We start from the raw sequence: 14,699 nt of genomic DNA, 5'->3' as shown, positions 1-14,699 counted from the left end.
CCCAAAGATGGTCACTGAGAGGTTATCATGTCCTGGCCCCTTCCTTAAGACAACTCTGAAGGAAGGTCCCCATGAGATTCACTGGGAAGTTGTTGAGAATGAATTTTTGTGCCCAATCCTGCTTTCTTCTTCTCCCTTCCACCAGTTAATCCCAAGAGCACCAGCTTATAAACATCTTCCATGCTTATCTCTGTCTCAGAGTTTCTATCCAGGGATTCCAATTTGCAACAAAATCTAAAGTAAAAAGACTCTATGCTTTCATTTATTCAACAAATATTTGTTGACCTCTGATCATTTGCCTGGACACAAATGTTTCAAAAGTGAAGAAAATAAGACATATAGCCCTTGTCTCATGAAATCTAGTAGAAAACATATAATAAATCAAGTGTTTATACTAATAAATGTACAGAATGTGTAACAAAAAAAATAATTGCTCTTAAAGAAAAGCATACAGCTCCAAGAAAGCCTGTAATAAAGGACTGAACTATGTTGGGTACTTGACCATGGGAAAGAGTATAGAGAACTGTGAAGGGATGCATATTTTCCCTACTTACAAATTAACAAATTACCCTGGCACAGTTTTGTTTTTTGTTTTTTGTTTTTATTTTTGAGATGCAGTCTTGGTCTGTCACCCAGGCTGGAGTGCAGTGGTGCCATCTGGGCTCACTACAGTCTCCGACTCCCAGGTTCAAGCGATTCTCTTTCCTCAGTCTCCCAAATAGCTGAGATTACAGGTGCCTGCCACCATGCCTAATTTTTGTATTTTTAGTAGAGACAGGTTTTCATCATGTTGGCTAGGCTGGTCTCAAACTCTTGACCTCAGGTGATCCGCCTGCCTCAGCCTCCCAAAGTGCTGGGATTACAGGTGAGCCACCATGCCTGGCTTTTTTTTTTTTTTGCACCATTTTGTTAAGCCCCAATTCCAATAGGGTGGCACAAAGAGAGTCAGATGGCACACGCACATGCATGGGTGGCACTAAAGGAGAGGAATGCTGAACTTAGGGAGTGAAATGTTTTATTATGGGCAATCAGGATGCCTGTCTTTGCTCCAGAGGGAGATGCTATCTCTATCTTCCAAAGCTGTTCACCATGCAAACATCCTTGAAAAGTTGGCGTGGAACAGTAATTTCTGAGAAATGGCATACAGAAACATACAGAAACTTGAAAGACCCATACAGAGTTGTCTCTGAACAAGCAGGGCATATAACCCTGCCTCTCTCCGTTTGTCCTTTTTTCATTAGATACCCTCACTCTGACCTCTTTATTTCCTTAATTAAGGTTTATTGAATACACATTTATGATGGATAATTGCCTTCTGAAATCTTAGAAGTTCTGGAGGAACTGAGCATTTCATTTTGGTAGGGTATTTTATAGGCTCTTTAGAGTATAGTATATAGTGATCTTCTTTCTATCTTAAAAGAGATAACTTAGTTTTGTGAGTGTACAAATGCTGGATGTGAGGTGACTTACAGGCTTGTGATGGTATACTTGGACACTCAGAAGCTGGAAGCATTCAGCTGCAATGGAAATTTTTACAACCTAATATTTGATGCCCTAGCTATAGGTGGCAAGGACCAGAAATACAGCCTTAGCCATTTACTAAGAGATATAAATCCTTCTGGGATAAAAACTGGAAGGAGATTGAATACAGTACTATCATGTGGACTCAGGGCCATACTAATATCACTTTTAGGATATATTCATCCTTCAAATTCAGCTTTCAGCATTGCTGAGAATATTCCATTATGGAAGTGAACATGGTAAGGTCAAAAAAACGTTACAAATCTGAGACAGGCAGATCTCTGTTTTCTGTATATTACTGTTGGGCCGCATGGCTACAAATGGAACCAGAGGGTATGAGATTTCTATTTAAAGCAAATGTTTTAGAGTTGTTCTAGCATTTTTCTACTCCCTATGAGAAAGCACACTATTGGACAATCTCTGTAAAGATAATTTTTACCATTTTTTCCTAAGGTTTGCCTTATGTAATAACGTACTATGAAATGTGGCTCATAGAATGCTCGAGAACAGTGGTTCTCGGCATGTGTTCCCCACCTGTGACAGCAGCATCCGTATCCCCTGGAAATGTGTCACATACAAATTCTCCAGCCCTGCCCCAGACCTACTGAGTCAAAAGTCTGAGGTGGGGCCCAGCAATCTATGTTTTAACAAGCCCTGCAGGTAATGCAAAGTACATTAAAGAGCCACTGCCATGGAATTATCTGAGGACATTTTAGAGATGAAAAATGCGATGTAATCTAGAATAAATAAATATATCCTGTCAACACTGAGGCTAGTCACTTTAATCTGAACCTTTCTTCCAACAGCCGTAAAAGAAAATGGTTGACAACTTTTGTTTTATTTTGCAATTTAACAGCCCAAGCAATAAACCCAACTGCCTGAATTACCTTTCTTATCCAACACAGCAGATTCTGGTCAGGTTTGATATACAGTGGCAACAATCAGATTCAGAGAAAATCAATATGCAAATCAATACATTTAACTCCAAGTCTCATCTGTCAAGTCTTTCATATAAACTAGCTTAATTAGGAATGCAGTGAAATGCAAGAACAGGCCTAACTCAATATCCCAAGCCAAAGATTTATCAATAATATATAATTTTCCAGAAGAGGACACAAACGATCAATGTAAAAGCTGCCTTGCCTCAGAAAACAGAAAGCTGAACTTCGCTGAACTTCATTCAGACACAATTTGGTAACTCTATGTACCATACGTACCCAAGTAGGAACTGACAAATGGATAAAAATTTCACTTCTATTTACACAGAACCCTTGTCATTACAAGTTTAGCTAATCTTCAAAAGCTGATACTTCTTAAGATTATATCTTCAAAAGAAAACCACTGCAGCAGTTCTCAACATGGGTTGCACACTAGAACCATCTGGGAAACTGTTAGGAGGCTCTGTCACCTGGCCAGACACCCAAGACAAGTTAGTTCTTAAATTTGAGCATGCGTCAGAATCAACTTGAAGGTTTGTTCAACCACAGAGGACCGCACCTTGATAACTACTGCCCCAGACAAATTAAACAAGTATCTATGGGTCTGGGACCCCCAAAACCGTATTTTTTAAACATCCCCGGTGATTCCATTGGGAAGCCATGGTGACAACCACCAGACGATGAGTCAGCTCAACCTGGCACATGTCCAAGACTTCTCCTGTGTGTGAGAACAGAGGAAGGGGAAACACCTAGGAAGTTTACTTGTGAGCATAATATGGAGAAAATATCCCCAAAAAGGTCCAAAGTTTATTGACTCAAACAATAATTTAAGTTTTAAAATGTTTCCAACCACTGGAGAACTGCTAAAGGATGTTACTGTTGATGGAGGTGCACAAAATATTATAACCCTGAGAGATGTACCATACATAAAAGAAGAGCATCTCAGCAGATCTCACGTGTAAATGGAGTGAGGCCACTGTCGTCACATTAAAAGAGGCCACTCGGTAGGCACCAAAGCAGGAGAGCTGGGCACAGTAAAGATTATGAGTACCTGAGTGTACACTTCTCTGTCTTCAGAAAGGAGGAGCCTGTTGGCTGAAGATTCTAGGAAAGATCAGAGAGGACAATAAAAACCAGATCTCCTGGAAAGTTCAAGAGAACTATTAGATGAATATTTACTTAGCTGCAAAATTGAATAAGAAAGTGACCCTTAATAAATAGTTGACCTATTTATTAAGGCCCAAGGGTCTGGGAGTAGTTCTCAGAGATACCATGATACTAATAAATATGTGAAACACATCAAATCTTTTTTATGGGTCTGACACAGTTCTAAGAACTTTACACAGATTAACTTGTTTACTCCTCACAGCCTATAGAATGGGGACCCTCTGAGGCTCAGTGTTTAAGTAACTTGCCCAAGGTCACAGAGCTGTCCTGGGTAGAGCCATGATTTGTACCCGGCATCATAGCTCCACAGTACATGCTCTTCAATGCCATCAGACCTCTCTGAATGCCTCTCTGCCTTCCACAGGAGCATCTTTAAAAATAAGTTGGGTACCTCTAACACCATTAAGACTCTCTCTCTTTAAAAAAAAAAAAAAATTGAATGACTATTTCTCACTGGTCACTACCAAGTTCAACTGAAAGATCTTTGTATCTGTTATCTTAAATACATACTCTGCATATTGAAAGTGCTTAGTATTTTCAGAAATCTGATTTTTTTTCTAACTACATAATGACAGACACAGAACATAGGACATGCAGATAGTATTGCTCCTTTTTTTACTCCTTAATTCTATTGTAAAGAACCAAAACAGAGAAAAAAGGCACACAGAAAAATATTGAGTAACCATGACTTTTCCTATCCAGGAACACAATAGGTTCTTAATAAATATTTCTTAAGTAGATGGATTCAATACTAAAAAAATATAATATGGTAGAGAGCAGTTACAGTGACCATTCACACCGCAGATGATATATGCATTGATGTGTAATTTGGTACTGTGTGTCAGCAGCTTTAAAGAAGCTTCCTACCTTTTACTCAATATTCATACTTCTGGGCTTCTCTCCCACAGAAAATGGGACAAACTATTAAATATTCACTTATAAAGATGTACCATGCACTATTCATAAAAGTAAAAAATTTAAAAGAAACTTAATGTCCAGAAGGAGCATACAAGTGAAATAAATTCTGGTACATCCACACAATGGAATTTTTATGATGGGGAGAAGGCTTACAATATAACGTCAAACAAAAGGAGCAGGAAATAAGACTTTACATACATGACAATGCCAAATACATAAGCATGTACATAGGTGTACAGAAGACAGACTAGAAGGAAACATACCATCATGTTCACAGTAGTTTTCTTCACCTGCAGAAATGTGGATTAGTTTTGTCTTTATGCATATCAATATTTTTGAAACTTTCTACAATGTATAAAAGTCATCTGTTTACAATTTTTTTAAGTAATGTTTTAAAAGAAGAAAAAAGTAGTTCACTTGTGACAACCAAAGTAAAAGTCCAATTCATAAAATTTGCCCTTTCCTTCTCATGAATAAAAATATTTCTATTTAAAGTTTGTTAGTTTTTTTTTTTTTTTTTTTTTTTGAGAAGGAGTTTCACTCTCATTGCCTAGGCTGGAGTGCAATGGCGCAATCTCAGCTGACTGCAACCTCCACCTCTGGGGTTCAAGTGATTCTCCTGCCTCAGCCTCCTAAGTAGCTGGGATTACAGGTGCCCGTCACCACGTTAACTTTGAGCTCACAATCACTTGACCCAATAGCAAAATACTTCCAATTTTAGCAAACCGATTGATATGTTAACCAGTTTTCAAACCCGCACTTTTCTGCAATAGATTTTTTTCAAAGGAAGGCTTAAATGGAATAGCCATATATAAAATGGAAACATAACTGATCTGTTCAAAGTTGGGAGTGGCGCCCAGAGTGTCAGGGCCACCAACCTCCTTCTATCCCTGTGACTACATCCTTGGAGATCTCTGAACTCTTAGAAAATAACTCTGAAGGCATCATACCAGCAGCTCTGCAACTAGAAAGCTTTTCTGTGCAGTATTTCGAAAGCTCAAACGAGGGTCCTCTCTGACCCATGAGCAACGAATTGTGTACCAGCTCTGAGTGACAGTTTCGAGCTTCTGCATAAATAGCTATACAACGTCCTGCTGGGTTTGTAATCATAAGCCTCTTCAAATCTGTCTACTCTTACTTTAAAATTTCATGGCACCTAAGGAATGGATTGATACACTGGGAAAGTTACTGAGGCTTAGTCCATAAAGGACTACTTGGCATTTAATTTTTTTGTAAATTTTATACTGTGACTGTTGTGATCACTGCATACTTGAAGGAATGCAGTCTAAGCTAGCTGTATTTTTATCACATGGATGGCTGGCTTAAAGCTAGTTTCTGTAAAACCCAACTCAAGTTCTCTTCCTACCCTCCAATGCAGGCCAATGACATCTAAATTGTGTCCCCAGAGGCCACTATTTCCAGGAGGTGCCTGGGGATAACTGCAGAGGAATTAGCGGGTGGAGGGGACAGGGCAAAAGGGCTGCCCTGCCCTCCTCCACTTCAGTGAGAGCAATTCCACTCTTGCCTATATATTGACATTTCACATAGTATTTGATTTGGAGAAAGGGCGCCACTGATAACATTTTCAATTTGAAAACAATTATCTTAAGAGATAAACAGAGCATGGTGGCTCAGCACTTTGGCAGGCTGAGGTGGAAGGATCACTTAAGGTCAGGAGTTCAAGACCAGCCCGGGCAACATGGTGAGACCTCATGTCTACAGAAAAAAAAAAAAAAATTTAAGAATTATCCAGTTGTGATGGCACACAACTGTAGTCCCAGTTACTCAGGAGGCTGAGGTGGGCAGATCACTTGAGCTCAGGAGATCAAGACTGCAGTGAGCTATGATCGCATCATTACACTCCAGCCTGGGAGACAGGGCGAGACCATGTCTTTAAAAAATAGAGAGAGAGACAGATGCCCATTTTTATGCATTAATGCCCACCAGGATATACCCATGGAGGAAAGTAAAGGTAATCCTATGACCCAGAGATGTCCGTTCCAATGTTTCAGTAACAGTCAAGCTTTCCTTCATAGTCTTTCAAAAATATAAAAAGATGCTTATCTATAATTATTTAATAAAACTTAGAGCATACTGTATCTACTTTTACTTTCTATTGTGTCTTAGTTAATATATCTTGGAACTATTCTTATGCTGTTAAATATAAATCTAGATTATTTTCAATCCATAGAATTTCATTGGATGAGTCCATTATCAAGCTGTCTACTCTAATAATAATTTTCCACACCACTGAGCAGGTAGGCAAAGTATTTTGCTGGGTCAGGAAGAGAAAATCCTTCCCAGTACCTGAAATTATGGTTGAGAGTTAGTTACAAGATCTCTGTCCATATCAAGCTACCTCTGACTGCTGAGCAATTAAATATAAAGCCCTCTGCAGTTACCGATAGTAACAGCTATTTATGTTCAGCAATCAGTGCCACAGCAATTAGATATTCCCAGCTAAAAGGGGAAACCTTTTTGCTATGGTGCAGATATGGTTTGTTTGCCCTCTTGCCTGGCAGAGGTATTTGGATCACGGGGGCAGATCCCTTGTGAATGGCTTGGTGTCATTCTCATGGGAGTAAGTTCTCACTCTTAGTTCCCACAAGAACTAGTTGTTAAAAAAAAAAAACCTAGCACCCCCCTCTCCTCTCTCTCTCTTGCTCCCTCTCTTTTCATTGATATCTGCACAACACTGGCTCCCCTTCCCTTTGTGCCATGCGTACAAGCAGCCTGAAGCCCTCATGAGAAGCAGATGTTGGCACTATGCTTCTTGTACAGCCTGCAGAACTGTGAGCCAAATAAACCTCTTTTCTTTATAAATTACCCAGTCTCAGGTGTTTCTTTATAGCAAAACAAATGGACTAAGACACTTATTGTTTCCTTAAACACAGCTTTTTTGGGCTATACCTGTCAAATACTGGACTTCAAAACAATGAATCAACTATTGGGTGGGAATGACCCTAAATGTACTTAGTGTGGTCCCTCAGCACCTGACCCATTAAGAATCCTCAAATCTCTCTCCTATCATGTTTCTTAATGTTGGTACATCTATCTAGAGAAGCACCTTGATATAGTGCAGGTGTTGGAGGGAGAACAATTCCTGAAAAGAAGTCCTTTACCAACTGGCATGTTTTCTGAGTAATGGTTTTTAAAGTTCCACTCAAAATGACAATGATCCAAGCCTACTTGAACAGCCACCCTCAACAGAGAGCTCTTGATCAGGACCCTTTGTAAGGGTCATTTTCCTGGGAAGATCTCTCTAGCTATAAGACTCAAGCACCTTTGGAGGGATTGGTTTAATAAAAGGTAATTTTGGGGTATTTTAAGTGAAAAAATATCACAATACAAGGGTTAGAAGGGCTACATCTCTATCACTCTCAGACAACACTAGTCACTCAAACTTGTTCATCCATTCATCAAATAAATCATGTCACTCCCTTGCCTAAAACCTTCCAATGGCAGCCAGTGGCATGCAGAAAGAACAATAAGTACAAGAGCTATAAGTCAAGGATGCAATTTTGGTTCAAGAAACAGAAAGCTTGTGTGGATGGTATAGAGAAAAGGAAAGTGTGAGTGGGCAGAAGTAAGAGTAGAGAAATATGCAAGAGCCAGATCATATAGACTTGTAGAATGTGGTGAGGACTTTGGTCCACGTGAGTTGGAAAACCACTAGATAGTTAATTAGGTGAGGAGAAAAATGTGAAATATAGTTTAAGCTGTGCCTTGAGCTTCTTCATAGACAATGGCTTGTAAGGACGCACCATGGGTTGAGCCACATTCAGCTCACCTGATCAGACCATGGAACTGAAGGACCACAGACCCACTCCTGGCTGCCCGGTTGGCTTTGTTGTACTCCTCAGTCCCCATCTTTGTCCTGGGAGGCTGTCTTATAAATGTGCATCATTGGCTATCAAGTAGAATGAGTCCCAAAGTAGGATTGCACCAGCACAAAAATCAATCCCCATTTTTAGAGCATCCAGGAATACAATAACCCCCCAAAATATAATGACTACAGACTTCACTCATCCATGCACATGCACCTGAGAAACTTTTATCAAGTGCCTACTGTTAGCCAGGCATTATTATTAATATGATAATAATCCCTACTTGTGCATGTTGGTATATTTTCTAGAACTTACTAAGTCAATAACATGCTACAGCCAACGTAATAGCAATGCTGGTGTCTACTGATGTTCTAGCTCTATGGGCAATTTCAAAGAGATTCAGTAAATGCTCACCTTGTTCAGTAACACAGCTTTTTCTTCATGCCATCCTTAATTCATCAAGCATCAGAAAGGGGATTATACCAGTTTGAGTCAAATGGGAAACCGAGAAAAGTCTGGGCAGAAAGGAGTGTCACTTCAACTGTGCAGTAGCAGCTTGACTGCTATTCTGGCGGTCAAGGGTTTTGAAGGAGGAGGAAAAGACAAACTTCTATGCAGCTTCCTGGTATTAATTTTGGAATATCTGAACTCCTAGCGTGGGAAATGGGAAGGGTGGAAGCAGAGGTGGTTCAGTGACTTTCCACAAAGGTTCCATTCTCTCACCTTCTCATTACTTCCCCTTCTTGTGTATCATATTCAAGTACAGAAGACTTTGCCTAAAGGATACAGTAAAATGTTTCTGCCTCAATCTTAGGGCCAGTGCCTTTTGTGAAAACTGATGGTCACTCCTGATGTCCACCTCTGCTTCTGTTTCTACAGAGAGCGACCCAGTTCTATCTATGAGGGCACAGACTCCTAGGAGGTCCTTTGGGTATAAATTAAAGAAGTGAGTGAGTTGGATGAGCAGGGAAACACCCCAATTAATACTTATCCTGTCATGTTAAAATCTAATTGAAGTATAGCAAAATAAAGGCAAAAGAGCCTCTGTGCCAATCTCAATCTGTATTTTTATGTCATTAGAGATCCAGTAGATAAAGTACTCGTCAACTGCTTACTTTGCATGTAATTTCATCCCTGTCGTTGCCACCTTTGGCTTCTTGACATAAAGCACCAACCTCTACAGTGCTCTGCACTGAATAAAAGTTGTCAGAATCCATCTTTCAGATACCCACAGAGTTAGGTGAAGAACTTTTCTAGACAGAAAGAACGGCAAGTACACCTGGCTTTCTCCTAAAGGCAGAAGCTTAGACAAGTTCTTCAGAGTGAGAAATACGTTTTATTATGCCATAAGCCATTTGAAGGAATAAAGGTGATAATAAAATAATCATGAATATGGGGACACCTGCATTCATAGGTCCCTATGGCAGCATTACTTGTAATAGTTAACAAGCAGAAACTCTCATGAACAGCCAGGGGATGATGCAGGGAACCAAAACCAGTCTATTATGCAACAATCAAATGGATGTTACTGAAGACAAAGCAAAAAAAGAGAAAATGCTTATAATAGGCTAAATGAAAAGGTGAGATACAATTTTATATTTTTGATTGAATTGTGCACATACACATAGCATCAGATTATTAGACCATCAGAATTGCCACATTATATCACTGTGGTTGTTAAGGTGATGACACACACTTTTAAAACTCTTCTCTAATTTCTGCATGTTAAGGTTAATATTACTTTTTAAAATAGTTTTGTAGAAAAAAGTGACTGTTTTAAGGTATGAAATAATCGAATATATAACAATCATGTCTCTGTGATGAGATCTACCTCATCCCAACATCTTGCTATATCTGCTTCAGATTTATATTTCAAGAAGGAAAGTATTACAGAGACAATTTAAGCCCCCTTTGGAAATATGATATATTCACCTAAAGACAAGTAAGGCAAAGAAAGTTTTCTCATAATATTCTTCAAACAACATGGCCTTATAAAATAAGTGCAGTTGTCATCAGCTTTATAAAACAGAGAAGGGAAGTCAAAATCATTTCTTGGTGGGAAAAGCTATTGGTTCCTGGAACAAAATAGCATTTATTCTACCATGAGAAATATTATATACTATCCCATTTCTCACATTTTAAAATATGCTGCATGCCCACAAAATGATTGGGCTGTGTATACGTTCTTAGAAGAAATAGTAGTGATCAGTTACATAGAAAAGGAACCATGGCTCATAATCATAAATATTAATCAGCAGTTCCACAAACTGAAACATAAGGTTTGTGGCAGGGGGAAACTTTCTTTGCAGCTGGGCAAAAATGTATGGCAAATAAATGTCATTTTTAAGTATTTAGTTCTCTAGATTGGTTTGCCAAAATTTTCAGTGGAAAAGCAAGTTAGTTTCATCTGGTGATACAATAAAATATACCTAACTCGGAGAGAGAAAAAATTTGAAGATTGACTCTCGACAAGACTGCTAACTCTCTATCAATCATAAAACAAAAAAATTTAAGTGAGTCCTCTTCTTAGGCTACCAAATCTACAAATCTGTATTTTGATAAAGTTAGTACTCAAGTAAAGCAAAACCATTCCTTGTTTTTACTTCTTTTTCTAAGTGTGGTTCAATCAACACTTTATACCATTTGAAGCCAGTTTTATAAACTCAATGAATCCAGATATTCAGACTTTTCAAAAATAGATTAAAGAGAATTCTGCCACAAACTTCTTTTAGTGCCCTAGGTCAGTCAATTTTTAATGTCCCAGATTTACCACTATTTAGTTGAGTGACCTTAGACAAGCCATAGTCTCCAGTTATTTCATCTGAAAATAAGAGATAATCATGCCTACTTAGCATGTTGGGAGGATCAAATAGAATATAGTATATGAAATTTCTTTGTAAATGGTAAAGTGTTATAAAAATGTAAATAATGTTTACCACCCTCTAAAGGTGATAGTGAGGATCAGACAATGGGAGAACATCGCCCAGCTCTCTCTCCAAACCCTTAAAATTTATTATAGGCATTACATACTGATAATGATGTTGGCATTCTCTCTTTTATCTCCCAGGAAGTAAAGGTCTTGCCATCTCTTTAATATCACTGTAGGATCAAATATCAAATACTGTGTGGTAGGAATCCAAATATCTCTTGACAGTCTTGACATAGCAGTATTCTACGGTTCTTAATCACTTAACCTTCTGAAAACCAGAACTTATTGATAGACTTTCTATATTCTACTCTCAACAGAGTTCCCTTCAGGCTCTTCAGCAACAAGTGGGGGTAGGCAAGGCCAAACCAAGAGTTTTTATTTTTGGAGACACACTTTGTGAAAGTCAAACCAATAAACGGCCTCTTTAAAATTGAATGTTTTTCCACCGAACTAATGTATAATTTAAAATTGAAGATTCACATTCAAACGAGCCATTTTTCAAAGTAGACACCCTGTATAGCTACTCATTTGTTTCAGCATGACTCCTCAGTGCAATTGTGGAGTGTTTTCCTTATGGAATCTGAGTCATCTTAAAATCTATATAACATTAGGTTCCTTACTTTTTCATCAAGCCAAATCACTCTTCATATTCAACAACTTGGCCGAGAGTGACTTGTGTCTATTTCCAATAATCTTGTTTACCTGCAAAGGTTGACAATTTGCCACCGTTGTGACTGTTCAAAAGAATGTGCTGCAGGCTCTAGGTATATTAGCCTAAGAGAAATTGCAAAAATGTATCACTCAACATCAGCATCTTTAGAAAAAGTGATTACCTCCTGACAATGAAGGGAAGCTCACAATTGGATATATAAGCCCTAAATGTGTTTATTAAATATTGATCACAGCAGCCATTCTAAAATCATGGTTTTGCAAATAACTTATAAAAAATTACTATATAATGGTGCATGAGAAGAAAGACAGAATAAACATGGTACATTTGTTCTTCCAGAAAACCATTATCTATTGAACTCCTATGGGCCAGGCACTTCTTAGATACTGGAGACTCAGCAGGAAACAAGTTTATAGTAATGTACCAATTTTGTTTAAAAACAGATTGATAAAATAGCTCACATTTGACACATTCTTTCAGGATCTGACCCAAGCACCTAAGTAATTTATCATTTGGTCTGTGTTATACTACAAGGAGAGTATGATTACATCAATTTTACAAATAAGGAAACTGAGGTACAGATTAAGTAATCCAACCAACATAACAGAGGTAGAGGGGCAGAGCTATAGACTCTGCACCTTTCCCCTCTTTCCTAACTCTGCGTTTCACTCTGCTGTACCCACATAATACACCACACTCTTCTAAATCAACTACAGTCCCCTCACCCATCCCTCACAGATCCGAAATTATCCGGCAGCCTTCTCCACCTGAACAGAAATGGGACACAACTGAGAACAGCAAGATCCAATTCTTTTCCCAAAGATTATACCAGCATTGAATCCTCTAGGCTTTTATCAATAAATAACAAAGTAAAAAATCATCCCAGGGAACTCTACTCAAGATCCTGTCCTATTTAATTACTTGCACTGTGCTTCTCTTATTCCCGCCGGTTTCCCCGTACAAAGTCCCAACCACCCAAGATTTACTTGCGTCCTCCATATACTAGTACTCTAAGCCACTGGAGTGAATGGATTTTCTCTATCTTCAGATAAATCAGTAAACTGTAAAAAGATATTATGCTGAAAACAGGAGACAAAGACCTGGAATTAAAGATACAGCTCTGATGATATTTGTGTCAGCTATCGTGATGTCAGTGGCCATAGCAGAAAAACAAACACTGAAACCTCAATGACTGAACATAATAGAAATTTATTTGCTACTCAAGGAAAGCCCAATACTGGAGTATCTGATGGCCTTCAACATGACCCTTTATGTATCAAGTCTGCCCCCATTTTCTGTGACTCCACCCTCCTTTAGTCCTTAAAGTCTTCTCCACTCAGATGGCAAATGAAGACAGACCATAGGAAAGGCAAGCCTGTTTCTTAGTCTCTTCAGAAAGTGGTACACACCATCTCCACTCATGTTCCATTGGGCAGAAGCAGTCTTATGATCTGCCTGATGCAAAGGATGCTGGGAAGTGTAGTCCGTGCTAGGAAACCACCCCTCAGCAGGAGGGAGACCATGAATCTTTGTACATCAGGTGATTTGTTGGCCACATATCTTAACCAGATAGTTTGGAAAAATTACTATGGAAAGATCTATTGGAAACAATCCCACATGTGAGAGAGAAGTGAAGAGTGGAAATTAAAATAAAGCCTGGGAAAATTAGGATCTGTAAGTAACGTGAGATATGTCAGAGCAATGGAGGAGTAAGAATGTTTTGGCCACCTGGAAAGGTATAAACAAAAGAAGGTGAGAAAAATATTCAGAAGTGTAATTGTTTGAAAAGAGGGAAGAGCTGAGATCATAACTGTTTCAATTGATATGACAAGGAAACTAATTCCATTTAAAATGATATCCTGTTTCCAGAAACTGCATGTCACTTTACAAGCTGAGATGTACCACACATCTAATTGCTATTTTGTCAGAAGCACTAATTCCCTTGATTGTGTTGTGAAAACAAAAGTACTGAAGAAAATAATTTTTAAAAGCCCTCAAAGAAAAATTAATATTCATACACAGCTGTCCCATCTGAAACCACACAAGGTTGAAGTCAATAATTAACACGGCCAGAAAAGTTACAGCAAGTGGCCTTATTTTGAGAAATTTTTCATATAAGCCTTTCCCTCTTAAATAAATCTGTTGGGCATGAATGTGAGATGAAAATGGTGGGGTAACTTGGCAATCCGAATTCTCAGATGTAAAGAGTACATTATTCTGGGGACACCAACCATCTGGACTTGGGTTTTATCCAATAAAACAAGGAGAATTTAAACTATGCTTCATCCCCCATATTACTTAGAGCAGGAGTAGTTTTATAAGTCACAAATCTGCCCTGTAGGAGTAAAAAGCAACTTTACCATCACCTGGCTCGCTCCAATTCCCATTTCTCAGATGAGGAAATGGAGGCTGAGAGAGGGTATGTGAATTGACCAAATGACAAAAGTAGTTAGTGGTAAAACCAGGTCCAGAACTTAGGTTTGTTGAACACAGACTGTCCATTAAATAATTGCCCACACACATTAACCTTACCTATATATCTTTACAGCAAAAGAGCTGCATGCATAGCAATATCAGCTATTCCTAAAACTCTGGGAGAACCAGCTTGAAAATGAATCATTAGTACAACAAAAAGACAAATGTATTTCCACTATTGACAGGCTTCTGAGAATAGTGACAAGGTACCAGGCAAAGGGCCAGAGGATGGAAGAGAAGACTAGGAGACAGCT

The sequence above is a fragment of the Gorilla gorilla genome, chromosome 2, assembly GCF_029281585.2.
Source record: "Gorilla gorilla gorilla isolate KB3781 chromosome 2, NHGRI_mGorGor1-v2.1_pri, whole genome shotgun sequence".
NCBI classification, from domain to species: Eukaryota; Metazoa; Chordata; class Mammalia; order Primates; family Hominidae; genus Gorilla; species Gorilla gorilla.
The sequence above is the reverse complement of the archived record's forward strand: the minus strand, read 5'-3'. Positions refer to the sequence as shown.